Genomic DNA, 18,440 nt, shown 5'->3' with positions numbered 1-18,440 from the left:
CAGATGACCATCTTCAGCTACTCACACAGAGAAACACAGCTTATTGCATCTGCACCCTGAATATGCAGATATAGGATCAGCCTTCGGGGTGGTAACAACCCCCTGATGAAATGTCAGATCAGTTTCTAACTTACAAGGATCCTCAGCATTGTCAGGGAAGAATGAGTGCCTCCACTACAGGAGTACCTGGGTAACATTCCATGGCCTGTGTTATGCAGAAGCTCAGACTGGACGATTACAACAGTCCCTTCTGCCCTTAAAAACAAAAATTGTGAAAAACAAGCCCAACGTCTTCTTGTTACTAGATCTCTAAAAAGTGAGAGGTTTCATTCCAAAATATCCCTGAAAGGTGGATTTCTGTGCCAGAGGGGTCAAGAGGTCCTAAATCTAACCCAGACTTCCGTGATTTGTTCACAAGTTGCATTCCTTTTGTGTTTCCTACGACAATTAGGCCATTATTTCAAAATCATCCTGATGTTTTCAACCAACTGGAAAGTATGGGTTTTGAAATCAATGCCCACATTGAAAGAAACCAGACAAAAGAAGAAAATGTTTCTGGAAGAAAATGCCCATGGCATCTCACTGCATTGCCTAGCCTCACTGCAGCAAGCAGCTCAAACTAGACCCCTGAAGGCATATGGATACCATAAGCTATGGATTACACCTAGGGTGACACTCCCTCCCCGCCCACAACGAACAAAAAAAAATCTATATTAGCTTATTTTTACCTAAAGCAATAGCAGGTGAGGTAAGAAGGAAAGAGGAACATGTTGTTGATTGCCCCAAACCACTTTATGTGACATAATGCAACAGAATTTGCATCATGTAACTCAGGGCAGCCAGACACTGCAGGACTTCAAGTGTTTGAGTGACATTTAAACTTGTTTTGATCCAGACCACACTTGACAACCCAATAGCCCTGATAGTGAGACCTATGGCTGCTCCTGAACCTTGGCACCTGTGCAGCAACGTGCATTGTTGCTCCTACGCTGTTAGGTCATCTGGAGGTTAGCCTCTCATTCACCTGATAAATATATCCACACATGTAGAATGTATTCACTCTCTTATTTAGAGTGACAGACTAGAATAGGACATAAGGTAGGATTCTCAGATGTAGCTGACAGAAGAATAAAATAATAGATTTGACAATCGATGACTGCCTAAACCCTTGTCACACAAATTACTTATGACAAGTCACAATCATTACAGTGCTTAAACACCCCTCCACACTAGTACATTTACTTCAATACAGAGATTTGAAGGCTGAAAAGCAAATGGTGTCTCAGCACTTTAGACAGGAAATTAAATTACAAGAAGCCAGAAAAAGGACCCACAAACTGGGTACAACCTCTGGGTACGAAAATAGAATGCAGCGTTCCAGGCTGCACAAGCTGGCACATCCCACCCCAAGACTGACCATTTTGAAAGTACAAAGAGGCAGAGGAAAAGAAGCCATAGCAGGCAGACAGATGCCAAGGTGATGGGAGAAGCCAGATTGATTAGATTAGATTAGATTAGATTAGATTAGATTAGATAATAAGGTTTACCTGAGCTCAATGTCTCTGTGTTTCCAAAGAGATGCATATACCCAGCCCACAATACAGAGGGATAAAGGAAGGATAACGGATACTGCAGTCTACCTATGACATACTGCTAATGGGTGAGGTATATGAAGCCAGACAGATTGGATTAGATACCAGGGTATGGCTGAGGTTAAGACTAAGGCTCTAGGTTTCTCAAGAGCTGCACATAGCCAACCCATACCGTGGAAGGGAATCGGGAGATATTGCTAACAAAAAGCACATATAGGAGCTCCAAAGCTCTGCTATGACCCTCCTCCTTCAGCTCTTGGCACCCCGAGGTGGGATCTCAAAAAGGGATAATAAGTTAAGAGCCTGTAGCTGGCATCTAACATGAACACAAACACACAGCACTTCACTTATTAATAATAACTTGACACTAGAATAATGTCTTTTGTCCACAAAGTTGATTTCAAGCAACATACAGGGATCACTCCACACCTCAGTGAAGTGCAGACACTCATAGGGTGACAGGTATACTTCAAACAGTAAGCAAGAGCACTACCCCTAAAGGTTTCCTTTCCTGTGACAAACTGTGCAGGATTTGCTATATCTGGGCAGCCCCTTTTATGAGAAATGTAGGGTTTTCATTTGCAGGGCCAGACCCCAGTTGTTATATATCAGGGTAGCTCATTGACTCCAACGAACCTGTGGCAATTTACACTGACTGGCTCAAAAACTTGCCTTTTTTATATTCAATCATTTTCCCCAAAACATCATCATTAGAATAGCTCACACTAAGCAGAGTTTATGTGCACTTTTCTACTGAGAGTAAAACCATAGACAGCTTCCAAAGCATTTCTTAACTGCAAGATTTTCTGTCAAGCCAATTCAACAAAGCTTTCCTACCTTTTCCATGATTGATAGCTCTTACAGTACTTACATATTTCAGTAAGCAATTTTCTAAACAGGTTTTATTTTCAACAGCCTGGACTTGCCTCTGGGGTGATTATTGTATCTAAACTGCATTTTCCAGAAGCCAGAGGATATACTACAGCCTACATGCAGCCTCGCCTTACCTCTGTAGGAAGAGAGAGAATCTGTTAAATGATTTGAGCATTTGTAACTGAAGTGCATGTACTGTACAGAAAGGAAACAACAGATTACACTGAGAACAAATGAACAACAATTCAATTAACACAGTGTATATACCTGGGAAGTTACATTCCCTCCCACTTCCCCCGAAGAGCTGTCTGGAAATAAATGAATCAGCTGAAAGCAGTAATTAACCCTCAGAGTGATGTCACTAAACACACACTGTGGTTAAAGAAGAATTCATGAATATAAAAATGATAGTGAAAAGCTTATTATAAATATGGTTTCCATGATCTCTTCTATGCTTCGCAGAGACATATATTGAAAGTACATTATACACTTCACAGTGGAGACTTACAAGATCCTTGTAGTATTGGGGTCCCTGGCTGGCTATGGGCAACAACAACAACAGTGTGGTGGTTTTGCTAAGCAGGGGACTACAGGTCCCAACAGCACCACCCCACTGCACTTCGCCTTTCTCTGGCCAGGCAAGGGAAAGGTCCTGAACCAGGAAGAGGCTGAGCTCTGTTGGAAAGCAGCAACCAGATAGTAAGGCAGAAACTACACAGAGGATCTCCCAGAAACTGTATGCAGAGCTGCCTGTGGAACTGGTTGTGGTTGCTGGACATAACAGCTGGGTGCAGGTCTGCCTGAGGCGTTGGGGGTGCAGCAGTGGAGAGACGGTGCAGAAAGCCCCAGTGAGAGACACTAACTGAGCCTGACTCAGAAACCTTGAAGCTCCTTTTTGCCACAATAGAGATAGGACTGAAGAGGGCACCCAAGGCACTGTGCCTGAAGACCCCTGACTTTTGAGTAGAGTCCCGGGGCCCAAACAAGAATTAATTCATAGATTCCAAAGCCAGAAGGGACCCTTGTGATCATTTAGTCTGACCTCCTGCATAACACAAGCCATAGAACTTCCCCAAAAGAATTCCTAGAGCAGATTTTAGAAAAACATCCAGTCTTGATTTTAAAAATGGTCAGTGATGGAGAATTCACCATGACCCTTGGTAAATTGTTCCAGTGGTTAATTACTCTCACCATTAAAAGTTTACGCCTTATTTTCAGTCTGAATTTGTCTGTCTTCAACTTCCAGTCACTGGATCATGTTATACCTTTTTCTGCTAGATTGAGGAGACCATTATTAAATATTTGTTCCCCATGTAGATTCTTATAGACTGTAATCTCACAATTAAGCTAAACAGACTAACCTCTTTGAGTCTATCACCATAAGGCTTGTTTTTTTATCAGTCTCATGGCTCTTCTCTGAATCCTCGCCAATTTATGAACATCCTTCTTGAATTGTGGGCACAAGAACTAGACTAATAGTGCTCATATCCGTGCCAAATATAAAGGTAAATTAACCTCTCGATTCCTACTTGAGACTCCCCTGTTTATGCATCCTAGGATCACATTAGCCATTTTGGCCACAGGGTCACACCGGGAGATCATGTTCAGCTGATTATCCACCACAACCTCCAAATCTTTTTCAAATTACTGCTTCCCAAGATAGTGTCCCCCCGCCCATCCTATTAGTAGGCCTACATTCTTTGTTGTACGTTTATATTTAGCCATATTAAAACACATATTGTTAGCTTGTGCCCAGTTTACCAAGAGATCCAGATAACTCTGAATCAGTGATCAGGCCTCTTCCTTATTTACCCCTCCCCCAATTTTTATATCATCTTCAAACTTTCAGTGATGATTTTATGTCTTCTTGTAGGTCATTGATAAAAATGTTAAATAGCATAGGACCAAGAACTGACCCCTGCAGGACTCCACTGGAATTACATCCACCCAGTGACGATTCCCTTTTCACAATTAATTTTGAGACCTATCAGTTAGATGGTTTTTAATCCATTTAACAGGTGCCATGTTAATTTTATATCATTCTAGTTTTTTTAATCAAGGTGCTGTGAGGTACAAAAATCAAACGTCCTATAGAAGTCTAACAGCTACGGCTCACTTTGAACTATAACTTTTTAAGCCTTTGTATCCAAGGGTATTTGCAACCTATCCTTTTCCTGCCAACCTTAGTAAAATACCCTCTCTCTTAGCCATGCATTTGAGTGGTTACTGGAACCCACCAGGGCTAGTGCATGCAAGGCCTAGCTGCTGAATCACCTATCGCATTTGTCTCTGCATCACAGTACACCTAGCACACTACTGCTACAGCACTGAGAAGCCCCAATAATTTCACCTGAAATTTCTGCAGCTCTATGTGCTGTGGCCCTGCCAACTCCCACTCAGACGTACCCCCTGCCTGACTGACTTCAGAGACTGCTTGCCACTAACTTGCTCAGTTCCTATGCTAGGGATATTCTCTGTCAGACAGATCTGGGGCTTTTTGATCTCCCCTACAACACTCCATCCCCTTTACCTGGTGTACATCGGCTGGAGTGTGGGTGAGAATCTCACTCTCCACATATGTCAGGCAGATATAGTCTACTCATTGCAATGAAAAGGCAGAGTTCTTGGGACACTCCCTTCTGGAGACCGATTTCTCTTTTGCTGTCAGTTGTGGTCCAACACAGGAAGGTGTATGGATCCATCAGGCTCCCACTATTCAATAAAAGGGCAGGCGAGAGAGATTTATCAGACCAGGTTGTCTCAGAATAACCCTTGTGAGAGATAAAAGAGTCTCAGCCTCAAGAAACATCAGGGCTACTGCCAATCAATCCATTTAAGGCTTACTACATTGTCTCAGATAGACCTTCTTAGATACACATTGGTTAACCTATTCCAAGGTCCACCCACATAGCTCATCCTTGGGTCTCAGGTATGGCCTATAGGGCATCATTGGACTGACTCCATGGAGCACCTCGAATCTTCTAGCTGCAGACCTCATAGATAAGACTTGACATTTTGCAGTGTTGCCTTTGTGTGCTCCAAAAATGAGCACACTCCCAAAGGGATGGGTTCATAAACCTCCACTTCTTACCATACTACTGGTCATCCTTAAAAAGTTCATTCTGTAGGCTCAAGGTCTAGAAGCCATCCAGAAATTAGAGGGTTATTCCTACACATTATGCAAAATGCACAGTTAATTGGCAGCAGCTCTTCACTAGGAGCATTTACTGTCTCTCTCTTTGTTCCCCTTTTAGTTTCTTTGAACTCGTTTTTTTTAACTGGCTAACAAGCACAAAGAAACAATGATGTGACCAGTGCAAGTTGCATAAATTTATTAGCAAGGCAGGGACGTGACTAACACACTTAGTGAACCATGAAATGAAGATAAAAATCAAAAGGTCTACATCAGATGTCACAAACAGAATGCTTTTATTCTAACCCAAACCACTATGAATACTGGTGCTGCAACTGTTTTTGTGCTGGTTAAATATATTTCCAACCAGAATGAGAGGGGCCAAGTTAAAAATGTAGATAAGGCGAACATTGTTTTATATCCTGGAGCGTTCTAAAACCCTTGGCCCAGGATCTGAAGTAATTTCAGGACACTTTGGGAAATGTGTGAAAGGGGATGGGATATCCCCCCACTGCAGGCTCACTTCCACTGATGTCAGCAGGAGTCATCGGACACAGGGGGAGAGTTGGAACATGGAAACCTTCCTATCCAGTGTCCTGGAGGAAAATTTTAAGGCTTTCCCCTCTTGTTTGAATGGAAGCTGAGATGGAGAAAGAGGAACCTGAGGCCTATGAACTTTCCTCAACTAATAAAATATGTCACTAAAGCATTTATACTGACCAAGACAGAAAACATCAAGACCTGAAGCCAGCCGGGCTGTGGGATTGACATATGGGTATTGTGATAAACTCAGGACAGACAGCTGCAAGGGAGGGGCAGGTAGAAAACAGTCCCAGAAGGTTAAAAGGCCCTCCTCCCTATCAACTGAGGAGGGGTAACTACAGGTCAATCAGGTACAGCTGAGAGGGGGTTACCAGAAAATCAATTAGGATCAGCTGTGAGGGAGTTACCTGAGGTCAGTTAGGATCAGCTGATTCGAACTAAGGGCTGTCTGAGACCTTTTTAAACCCTCCCCTTTTGGAAGAAGAGGGGAGGATGAGAGAGAGAAGGAGTCAAGCTGCCAGTAGGCTAGGAGCAGCAAGACAGCAAACCTCACCAAGAGGGGTGGCTGCATTCCCTCCCATAAGGGAAGAAAAACAAGCCCAAAAGACTGGCTGAGAGAAGGAACGGACTGCCCCTGTGCATCTTAGAAGGACTGTTTTACCCAAGCCCATCTCACCAGGGTAAAAACAGCTGAGGCTGGTGAGACTGAGAAGGTACCTTGCCACACGTGGTGTCCTGGGTGGGATATGTGAGCGAGACTTCGTGGCAAACCATATCAGGGCAGGGTAAATCACCCACAAGAAGAAGAAGAAAAAATGGAGGAGGTAATGAAGGCGTTGGTGCAGGCCACTGCAGCCCAACAAGAGGCTACCAGGGTTCAGATGGCTACCCAGCAGGAGTCAGTGCAAATATAGCAGGAGACAAATCAATTACTGTTGAGCCAGGCGGCCCAGGATCAAGCCACCCGGCATGAGGTTGTGAAGCAGCTAAAGGCCCTGACCACTCTGATAGACAGCCTCCCTGGGACCTGGCCCCTGCGGGCAAGCAACTACTTACAGAAGATGACAATGGACGATGAGGTAGAGGCATATCTCCTCGTGTTCGAGAGAACGGCCCTACGGGAGGCCTGGCCCCCAGACCAGTGGGCAAGTATCCTTTCTCCTTTTCTTTGTGGGGAGGCCCAGAAAGAGTATTTTGACATGACAACAGAAGCAACTACAGATTACCCCCCACTGAAGGCGGAGATCCTGGCAAGGTCTGACGTGATGGCAGCCATAAGGGCCCAGCGGTTCCAAGAGTGGAAATACTAGGATAGCAAAGCACCGAGGTCCCAGCTGTTTGACCTGATCCACCTAGCCCGGAAGCGGCTGTGCCCTGAGACCCACTGCCCAGAGAAAATTATAGAAATCATAGTTTTGGACAGGTACATGAGAGGGCTATCACCAGACATACAAGGATGGGTCAGTCAAAATGATCCCTCCCCTCTTATGATGAGCTAGTTGCCGTCGTAGAGAGACACCTAGCAGCCCAAGAACTTTCTCGGACCCCTGGGGAAGGAAGGCGCCAGAATAGGATGCAAGCCTTTGCACTGAGGGCCCGGGTTGCCATCGCCCCGGGCAGAACTATGGAAGGGAGGAAGGAGGCTGAAGAGCAGCCAGAGATCATGGAGAGACTTGGGGACCAGGAGAGAAAGACTCAGGGGGTAAGGCCCAACAGCCCAAAAAATAGGGGGCTGCCCCAAGCAGGGTACAGATGTTATGCATGTGAGGAAATAGGGCATATAGCTGCCCAATGCCCGAACCTAGAAGAGACCATGCAATGCGACCTAGGAGATATAGGAGGACCATGCGACCTAATAAATCTAGTAAGGGTTGCGATGGTCCCTCATAGATATACTAGACCAGTTAAAATGAATGGCATAGAGACCACCATGTTAGTGGACTCAGGAAGTGCGGTCACTCTGGTCTTGGGAAAGCTGATCGGGCAAGACAAACTATCTTGGGCCAAGCACACAGGAATATCCTATGTACATGGGGATGTCAATTACTACCCGACTATCCCAGTAAAAATAGAAGTCCTGGGAAACCCCACTAAGGTGACGGTGGGAGTAGCCTCGAAACTCCCCTATCCAGTCCTCATAGGACGAGACTTTCCAGGGTTTGGCAGCTTACTCCCCGGAGAGGAGTCAGAACAAGGTGATAACCCCAAGAGCAATGGGATGACCCCGATAGTTAGCATGCCCCCGGTCTTCCATGAATTTGCCCAGGCTTTGTTCTCTCCTCCTGGGAAGCCCAGGAGGACTCGGCAAGAAAGGAGGCCAGATAAGAGGAGGGGAACGAGAATCTTGGCCCAGAACCAGAAGCCTACACTTGTAGGGGAAAGAGTTGGCCCAACTGACAAGGGGACTATGCAGGCGGTCAATGAACCCACAGCCGGACCCAGTTCCCCAAGGACTCCCCCCGAGAGAGAGATAGAAACAGATCCCCCTGAGTTTGGGCAAATTGGACCTTCACTGGAGAATTTTGGGCAGGATCAGGCCAATGATCCGATATATAACAATATTTGCAAAGAAGTAGTTGAGGTGAATGGGGTCCCTGTGGAAGGGAGAGTCAAGAGCCCAGGGCCATACTATATGATAAAGAGGGATCTGCTATACAGAGTAGTCCGGGTCCAAGAGGAAGTTGTGGAACAGCTCTTAGTACCGCAGAAGCATCAGAGGGGCATGATGGATCTAGCCCACAGCCATCTGTTCGGGGGGCATTTAGGGGGAGATAAAACCCTCAATCGAATTCTGCAGAGGTTTTTCTGGCCTGGAATTTATGCGGCAGTCCGACGATATTGTGCCTCCTATCCTGAATGCCAATTACATGGCCTCCAGCCACACTTAAGGGCCCCTTTGGTACCTCTGCCGATTATTGAAATCCCATTCGAGCAAATAGCTATGGACCTAGTAGGGCCACTGGAGAAATCAGCCCTGGGCCATCAGCACATACTGGTTGTGCTAGATTATGCCACCCGATACCCCAAGGCCGTACCCCTACGGAAAACTACGTCCAAGACCATAGCTAAGGCGTTAATTCAAATTTTTTCTAGAGTGGGGATACCCAAAGAGATCCTGACAGATCAAGGAACCCCCTTTGTGTCTAAATTAATGAAGGATTTATGTGCAATGCTCCACATACGGACCATAAGGACGTCAGTCTATCAGCTGCAGACCGATGGCCTTGTCGAACTCTTTAATAGAACATTAAAGAACGTGACACGAAAGGTGGTGAGCCAGGATGGAAAGAACTGGGACGCCCTGTTGCCATACCTAATGTTTGCTATAAGGGAGGTTCCTCAGACTTCAAATGGGTTTTCCCCATTCAACCTGTTATATGGTCGCCATCCCCGTGGCATACTGGACACTGCCAAAGAGCATTGGGAAGAACAGCCGAACCCAGGGAGAAACATCATCGAGCACGTGTTGCAGATGAAAGACAGGATAGCCCAAGTCCCCTCCATAGTGCAGGAACACGTGGCAAGGGCACAAGGGGCCCAACAGACATGCTACAATCGCCAAGCAACAATCTTAAAATTCCAGGTGGGAGACCAGGTAATGGTGCTCTTACCCACAGTGGAGAGCAAGCTCCTGGCCAGTGTCAGGGGCCACATGAAATAATAGAAGCCATTGGAGAAGTCGACTACAAGGTCCAACAGTTTGGTCACCGGAAGCTGGAACAGATCTATCATATAAACCTGTTGAAACCTTGGCAAGACAGAGAAGCTCATGTGGTCTTCCTAGGGTTGCCAACTCCCAAAAGCAACCGGCCCGGCCAAGTGGGAATATCCCCAGAATTGACCCCGTGAACAACGAACTGAAGTGATCAACATGATCAAACGCAACTAGGATGTATTCTCAGAAAAGCCAGGCAGGACTACTGAGGTTCACCATCACATCCTCACAGAGCCTGGAGTGAAGGTGAATGTCAAGCCATACCGGATCCTGGAGGCAAAAAGAGAAGAGATCAAGATAGAAGTCAGGAAAATGCTGAAGTTAGGAGTCATTGAAGAATCTCATAGCCAATGGTCAAGTCCAATTGTCCTAGTACCTAAGCCTGATGGCAGTATGAGGTTCTGCAGTGACTTCCGGAAGCTGAATGAAGTGTCCCAATTTGATGCGTACCCTATACCCCGGATAGATGAGCTAATTGAGCGATCGGGAAAAGCATGATTTTTGTTCACCCTTGACCTGACCAAGGGTTATTGGCCAACAAAGAGAAGACAGCCTTTTCAGCACCAGAGGGACTGTATCAGTACACTGTCCTCCCTTTTGGTTTACATGGGGCTCCCGTATCTCTCCAATGACTCATGGACAAACTGTTGCGTCCACATGGCAAGTATGTGGCTGCCTATCTCAACGACGTCTTTATACATAGCCCAGACTGGGGGAGACATTTGGAGAAGGTGGAAGCAGTCCTGGACACCCTGAGGAATGCGGGGCTGACTGCAAATCCCTCCAAATGTGCGATTGGGCTAGCAGAAGCCAAGTACCTTGGGTACATAGTGGGGAGGGGGCGTGGTGAAGCCCCACCTCAACATGTTAGAGGCAATACAGAATTGGCCCCGACCAGTCCGGAAGAAACAGGTCAGAGCATTCCTGGCACTAGTTGGATACTATAGGCGGTTCATCCCCCACTTTGCCACCAGGGCATGCCAGTTAACAGACCTAATAAAAGCCCGTGGCCCAGACATAGTAAGATGGACCAGAGTGGCCGAGGAGGCTTTTGCAGATCTGCAGACCACCCTCTGCACCGACCCAGTGCCGATAGCTTCAGACTGGGAGAAAATTTATCTTGCAAACCGATGCCTCTGAGGTTGGGTTGGGAGTGGTTCTTTCACAAATGGTCAGAGAAGACCACCACCCAGTCCTATTCCTCAGTAGGAAACTCCTGCCCAGGGAATGTAAATATGCCATAGTAGAGAAGGAATGCCTGGCAGTAAAGTGGGCTGTAGAAAGCCTTCGCTACTACCTACTCGGATGGAGGTTTACCCTCGTCACAGTCCATGCCCCTCTGAAGTGGATGCACAAGAACAAAGAAAGAAACGCAAAAGTAACAAGGTGGTTCTTGTCGCTACAACACTTCCACTTCAGAGTACAACATAGGTCCGGAATCAAGCATGGAAACGCAGATGGCCTGTCGAGGGTGCACTGTTTGCTGACCCAAGTAGCCCAACTCTGGGGGCAGGGATATGTGATAAACTCAGGACAGACAGCTGCAAGGGAGGGGCAGGTAGAAAACAGTCCCAGAAGGTTAAAAGGCCCTCCTCCCTATCAACTGAGGAGGAGTGACTACAGGTCAATCAGGTACAGCTGAGAAGGGGTTACCAGAGAATCAATTAAAATCAGCTGAGAGTGAGTTACCTAAGGTCAATTACGATCAGCTGATTCCAACTAAGGGCTGCCTGAGACCTTTTTAAACCCTTCCCTGTTGGGAGAAGAGGGGAGGATGAGAGAGAGATGGAGTCAAGCTGCCAGCAGGCTAGGAGCAGCAAGACATCAAGCCTCACCAGGAGGGGAGGCTGCATTCCCTCCCATAAGGGAAGAAAAACAAGCCCAAAAGACTGGCTGAGAGAAGGAACGGACTGCCCCTGTGCCTCTTAGGAGGACTGTTTTACCCAAGCCCATCTCACCAGGGTAAAAACAGCTGAGGCTGATGAGGCCGAGAAGGTACCTTGCCACAGTATTTTTTGGGCAGCTTGTGACAGATACTAATGCACACACTTTGTTGAGCATCAAATAGGGAAGATGGACCAGGATCCCTGTTCTCTCTTTGACCTCTCCAGTTACCTGCATCCTCATAAGCTTGTTTTGGGGAAGGCGTGTGTGCTGCTCAAAGGAGGAAGCCCACATCTCTACTGACCGAATCCTGAACCTTTTCTAGAACAGGGGTTCTCAACTTTTCTCTCTGAGGCCCCCCATCGACAGGATATAAAAACTCCAGGGCCCGGCAGGGGCCTTAGGCATAGGTGTGGTTTGACTTCTATTGGGCGGGGGCCAGCAGGACTTGAGCCACCTCCACATGGTGGGGTCCAGGGCGGGAGTACCAGCTCCACACCCTGACTCACCTCAGCAGGCCACCCGCCTGTCTGGTTTGGGGGGCGGGGCTACAACTAAAAATTATAACTCAGGTGAGGAACTTAGCTCAAAAAGTTTGAAAACAGCTTAGGGTGCATGGAGGGGGTAGCTGGGGCTCTGTGCACATACAGGGGTGGCTGTGGGTGCAAGGAGGGGGTGGGCTAGAAGCTGTGTGCAGGCATGGGGGTAGCTCAGGGTACGGGGGGGTAGCGGGGGCTGTGTGTGGGCTGGGGGGTAGCTCAGGGTGCAGGGAGGGAAGTGGCTAGGGGCTGTGTGGAGGCAGGGGGGAGCTCAGCATGTAGGGAGAGGGGTATTAGGGGCTGTGTGCAGGCAGGGGAGTACCTCAGGGAGGGGGAGCACCAGGGCTTGGGGCTCCAGGATTTAGCCCCGTGCTTCCCAGCTTCAGTCACACAGGGGGACGCCAGGGATCGGGGCTTCAGCCCCGCAGGGCCCTGCAGCCGCCTTGAAAGGGCTCATGGAGCCACGGGGGCTGCGGATCCCCGGTTGAGAACCGCTATTCTAGAAGATACACTGCTGAATTGCCCACTCTGCTTTCTTTGCTTCCCCTGCTGATAGCCGCCCAACAACAGTTCCAAGGTGAACACACACCATTGGAACCCCTTAGTTTTCTGTGAAAAGGATGTTTTTCAAATCCCATTCAATAATACTGGCTCAGGCACATGCTCTATTCATATCACTGCAATGAGGAGAATAGAACGGTAATGACCAGCTCTAGATCTAAAACAGATAAATGGCTTTTTTACTGAGAGAAAATGGCAGGGTAAAGCATATAGAAAAAGGTTAAAGGCTACCTTCCCCACACATGCCTCAGCGGAGGATTTAAAGATGGGGCAGGTCCTCGTTCCATGGAGGAGAGAGGCAAGGGGAATAGCCTCTGTGCAAGGGAATCTCTTTGGTTTTGTGCAACTTATAAGTTTCTGTGCTTAAACAATAAATTGAGCCCTGCTGGAAGGCCCTGAAATGGATGCAGGAATAGTACTGGTACTTTCCTAGGTTTGCGATATAGCCCACCAGCTTACAAAGACACTGTCAGATCTGCCAACTAAATAATAGATCTAGGAGATTTTATTCCCTTCATGCTGGATTTAAACTGTCAATAATACTATTGTTTGATTCTAAAACAGCTCCCTTTCAAGTACAGCTATTAATCAAATCAAACTCAGATGGCAGACAGCAAAAAGTGACAATTTTTTAAAGTGCTTATTTTCATGAAACCCTTCTGCCCGTTGGAATTGGCAGCAACAAGGGCTGATTTCAATATCTAGGGGTTCCTCTTCAACAATACAACACAAAAACAGATTGAGCCCCCACTCAGTAACCTGGGGCAATTACACACACACCCTGGAAAAACAATGAGGAGTCCGATGGCACCTTTAAAAACTAACAGATTTATTTGGGCATAAGCTTTCATGGGTAAAAAACCCACTTCTTCAGATGCATGGAGTGAAAACTACAGATGCAAGTATAAATATACTGAAGAGAAGGGAGTTACCTTACAGGTGGAGAACCAGTGTTGACAGGGCCAATTCAGGCAGGGTGGATGTGGTCCACTCCCAATAGCTGATGAGGAGGTGTCAATACCAAGAGAGGGAAAATTGCTTTTGCAGTGAGCCAGCCACTCCCAGTCCCTATTTAAGCCCAAATTAATGGTGTTAAATTTGCATATGAATTGTAGCTCTGCAGTTTCTCTTTGAAGTCTGTTTTTGAAGTTTTTTTGTTGAAATACCAAAGTACAAAGTACACGGCAGAGGGGCATTGCTGGCACATGATGACATATGTCACATTGTGAATGTGAAGGTGAATGAGCCCCTGATGGTGTGGCTCATGTCGTTGGGTCCTCTGAGGGTGTCGCTAGAGTAGATATGGGGACAGAGTAGGCAACGGGGTTTGTTACAGGGATTGGTTCCTGGGTGTCTCTAAGAGGCAATACTTCCCCTCTTGTAAGCAGAGTCTGAGTGTAGAAAAGAAACTTTTAATAAAAGGATGGAAGTAACGCAGCATTAATTTGTGAAAACACCACAAACAGGGTTCAAAAGCCGTGAGCAAAAGACTCACCCTCAAGTAAGATGGGCAGTGTCCTGTTCGCTCAGGTTCTTAAATCCAGCAACCAAAGGTCCTTTTAACATGCCTGTCCCTTCTCTGAACCCCACTCACAGTTGTTGTCTTTGGTCAGTGCAGACCCAGAGGTGCATCTGCAGAGTTCACCTCCCGCCCTCATGGAGGGGGGAGGTAAGAAGGCACCTTACTTGCTCTACTGCCCAGACACTCGGTAGGCACTCCCCTTCGCCAGCTGCCCTGCCGGGCAGTGGTGCTAGAACCCTTTTAATAGTGGGGGTACTGAATGCCAGCTCCCTTATCCCTGTCCGCAACCCCCACCCAGCTGGGCCTGGAAGCAGTGCCGTGTCTCCAGGAGGGGGGACACAGAGAGGAGTAAGGGGGCAAAGGCTGAGGATGGGCACAGGGCCAGGAGCAGAGACCCAGACACGAGGCCCGCAGCCAGGACCCCGCATGCAAGGCCAGTAGCAGAGCCCAAGCTGCAGGGCCAGTGGCTGGGCCCCTGGGAGCAGTGGCTGGGGAGCAGGACCTAAGATCTGGTCTGGGAAGTGGAGGCCTGGGAGTGCTGCAGCAGCTCCCTGCACACCTAGTTCCTGCACCTATGCTGCCGGTATCAGTGATTTCAGCTCTGCGGTGTGTAACAAGACTCTCAATTGAGTCTAAATTAGCTCTGTTATTATACAGTGATGAGGGGATGGGCCAAATGGTGTCTGGAACCCTTATGCAAGGCCCATCCTCTCTCAGCTCACTGGGGTTTGGAACCCATGTCCCCTACCTAGCGAGTGTCATTTAGTTGAGGATGAGTCCCTTAATCAGGATGTGCCAAGTACAATCCTACTGTCCTTGAGCCACACAACAAGGATAACAACGCTTTATTACTTCTGCCTCAGTAACAAAGGAGACTGGGGATCCAACACCAGTGATTATTTGGGCAAGCAATCCCATCATACTGAGCATCTAGACAGGGTGGGTATGCCCATGCAAATGAGATCAGCTCCTGAAGTCTTCTTCCACAGGTCATCACTACATGTCAGGGGAGAGCTCATTCGGACTCTGCTTATATACAAATGCTAGAAGCCTAAATAGTAAGATGTGTGAACTTGAGTGCCTCATATTAAATGAGAATATTGACATAATAGGTGTCACAGAAACTTGGTGGAATGAGGATAATCACTGGGACACAGTAATACCAGGGTACAAAATATACTGGAAGAACAGAACAGGTCATGCTGATGGGGGAGTGGCACTATATGTGAAAGAAAGCATAGAGTCAAATGAAGTAAAAATCTTAAATGAACCAAACTGTACTAAAGAATCTCCATGGATAGTATTTCTGTGCTTTAATAATAAAAATATAACAGTAAGGATATATTACCGACCACCTGACCAGGATAGTGATACTGAGTGTGAAATGCTCAGGGAGATTAGAGAGGCTACTAAAATAAAAAACTCAAAAATAATGGGGGATTTCAACTATACCCATATTGACTGCATACATGTCACCTCAGGACAGGTGTAACAGGGTTCACTCACCACTGTGGCACCTCCTGCTGGCTGTCTTGCGAATTAGCTCTGTTAGTGCACCCTCTTCGGGTAGTGCCTCGCTGCCATCACTCCTGCTCTAGGACCCATGTCTCTCCAAGGACCGTGGTGTCCTTTTCAGCAACACAGCACTCCGGCCATGCCACACAATGTGCTCCCCCCTTCCCGGGGACCTGCAGTCCATTGTTCAATCATTTCCCTTAGTGGCTACTGCAGCAAGTTGTCTGGCCACTTCCTCGTGGCCCCAGCATCCTCTTTGCCCTTCCTCAGGGCCTCTGCCTGCAAACCCCAACAGCCAGCCAGGAGCTGTCTCTCACTCCCCCGGTCCCTGCTAGCAGCACTGCTCTATCCAGAGAATTGAACTCCTCTGCCTTGCATCTCCCTTTTTATATGGGCCTGCTTGGTCCTGATTGGCTGCCCCTTGCGCAGCCTCCCTAGAGCTGCTTTTAATCCCTTTTCTGCCAGTGAGGGGCAACTACCCCGTCACAACAAGATACAGAAATAAAGTTTCTGGACACCTCAAATGACTGCTTTTTGGGGCAGCTATTTATGGAACTCACAAGAGGAGAGACAATTCTACATTTAGTCCTAAATGGAGCACAGGTTCTGGTCCAAGAGGTGAATATAGCTGAACCACTTGGTAATAGTGGTCATAACATTATTAAATCTAACATCCCATGGGGTGTGGGGGGGGAATAAATGGTCAGTTTTCAGAATGGAGAGCATTTAATAGCGGTGTCCCACAGGGGTCTCTACTGGGACTAGTACTGTTCAACATATTGATAAATGATCTGGGAAAAGGAGTAAACAGTGAGGTAGGAAAATTTTCAGATGATACAAAATTACTCAAGATAGTTAAGTCCAAAGCAGACTGCAAAGAGTTACAAAGGGATCTTACAAAACTGGATGACTGGGCAACAAAATGGCAGATGAAATTCAGTGTTGATAAATGCAAAGTAATGCACATTGGAAAACATAATCCCAACTATACATATAAAATGATGGGGTCTAAATTAGCCGTTACCACTCAAGAAAGAGATCTTGGAGTCATTTTGGATAGTTCTCTGAAAACATCTACTCAATGTGTAGAGGCAGTCAAAAAAGCTAACAGAAAGCTGAGAATCATTAGGAAACGGATAGATAATAGGACAGAAAATATCATATTGCCTCTATATAAATCCATGGTATGCCCACATCTTGACTACTGCATGCAGATGTGGTCGCCCCATCTCAAAAAAGATATACTGGAATTGGAAAAGGTACAGAAAAGGGCACCAAAAATTATTAGGGGTATGAAACAGCTTCCATATGAGGAGAGATTAATAAGACTTTTCACCTTGGAAAAGAGACAACTAAGGGGGGATATGATAGAGGTCTATAAAATCATGACTGGTGTGGAGAAAGTAAATAAGGAAGGTTATTTACTCCTTCTCATAACACAAGAACTTGGGATCTCCAAATGAAATTAATAGGCAGCAGGAAGTATTTCTTCACACAACATACAGTCCACCTGTGGAACTCTTTGCCAGAGGATGTTGTGAAGGCCAAGACTGTAACAGGGTTCAAAAAAGAACTAGATAAATTCATAGAGGATAGGTCCATCAATGGCTATTAGCCAGGATGATCAGGGATGGTGTCCCTAGCCTCTGTTTGCCAGAAGCTGGGAATGAGCGACAGGGAATGGATCACTTGATGATTACCTGTTCTGTTCATTCCCTCTGGAAGCACCTGGCATTGGCCACTGTCAGAAGACAGGATACTGGGCTAGATGGATCTTTGGTCTGACCCAGTATGGCTGTTCTTGTGTTCTTATGGTCAGATGCACAAATAAATGCAGCTAAATCTTCATTCCACCCCATTTCAACACAGTTACAAGTCATTGTGGCAAAGGAAAGGGGGGAAAACACAGAGAGGAAGGTATTCCTAAGTCACAGCTCTGTCAAAGTAAAAAGCTTTTATAAGAAATTCAGACAACTGCCCAAAGAGTAGACAGAACTAGGTGTTGGTCTGTATAACTTTAGGAGCAGATATGAAAATTGGCTTCCACATGCAATGCAAACCTATGCATAAATGGGTCCAGCATTTTGTTTTCTCTGGACTTGGGTTCCAGTATTCAGGCCAGAAATCATGTTCTATTTTCTTTGTAGCAAGACTTAACCTACCGAGTGTCCAATTCTGCAACTTTCCTTTAGGATAAGAAGAACACATTTATACAAGAATAGCATTCAGCAAAAGCAGTGACCCTGAAATGTGGCTGCAATGTTACTGTATTGCTATATCCAGCAAAGCCCCATGTGACTGATAACCTAATCTATATCATCAGTCTTCTGCGAGATTGGTTTAATCAGTCCATCCACCCAGCAGCAGCTAAGTGCCACCATTAAAGCCATGGAAAAATATTACAGACAGCTAAATCTGAAACAGCTCTGGGGAAAGCTGAATTAGAAAGAAAATGAGACATGGGTAATGTATTAACAGACTTCAGAGCAAAATTCTCTCTACACTCAAGCAATTTACATAATGAGGCTTTTTCCTTTTTTACACTGTTACATTCCACATTAGT

The 18,440-nt window shown here is 46.5% G+C and overlaps 1 protein-coding gene across 12 annotated transcripts in view; it reads left to right on the top strand.

Moving 5' to 3' along the window:
- BEGAIN (brain enriched guanylate kinase associated) overlaps positions 1-18,440 on the top strand; it is a 260,116-nt gene that overhangs the window by 206,533 nt on the left and 35,143 nt on the right. The window lies entirely within an intron of this gene.

The sequence above is a fragment of the Caretta caretta genome, chromosome 6, assembly GCF_965140235.1.
Source record: "Caretta caretta isolate rCarCar2 chromosome 6, rCarCar1.hap1, whole genome shotgun sequence".
In the NCBI taxonomy this organism is placed as follows: domain Eukaryota; kingdom Metazoa; phylum Chordata; order Testudines; family Cheloniidae; genus Caretta; species Caretta caretta.
This window is presented reverse-complemented; position numbering and strand designations above follow the sequence as displayed.